This window comes from Mastomys coucha, chromosome X, assembly GCF_008632895.1.
Source record: "Mastomys coucha isolate ucsf_1 chromosome X, UCSF_Mcou_1, whole genome shotgun sequence".
NCBI classification, from domain to species: domain Eukaryota; kingdom Metazoa; phylum Chordata; class Mammalia; order Rodentia; family Muridae; genus Mastomys; species Mastomys coucha.
Genome location: NC_045030.1, coordinates 41410413 through 41410968, shown reverse-complemented (window position 1 = coordinate 41410968; position 556 = coordinate 41410413).

Below are 556 nucleotides of genomic sequence, written 5' to 3'. Positions count from 1 at the left end.
GCACCCTTGCACTAGGTTGAACACAAGTTGTAGTGCCTGGCTTGGGCCCGGGGTGTGAGGAGTTCTCAACCAGGCACCCCCTAAAAAAAACGACAGACCGGTCACAAATTACACAGGGGTTTGTTTTACTGTTGGCCTTTGCATTTCAGACAAAAGAGCCATGAACAAAATGAAGAGGCAGAGTTCCAGAATACCCCACTTCAGGACAGTTACACTGCTCCAAAAAGGAAGGCTGAGTTCGGTCAGGCTTGCTCTCAATGGTCTTCCTCCTCCCTCCAGCGCCTACAGTTCCTGGAGAGTGCTCAAATTAAGATTCCAAGCAGAAAGCCTCCAAAGTGGCCTCCTGCTGTGGCCATTTAGCTGGGGGGGGGATGTCTAGGGCAATATCGTTTAAACCTGTTCTCTTCACTTCTAAACAAATGTCTGGGATGGTTTTAGCTGGGATTAAGTCTTGTTTCAGAGCTGGGATGATAGACTCTTTCCCAGCATCGAGGTCCTTAATCCAGCCTTAAGCCAACAAACACCAAGATCCCAGAGAATAAGGACAGACAATATG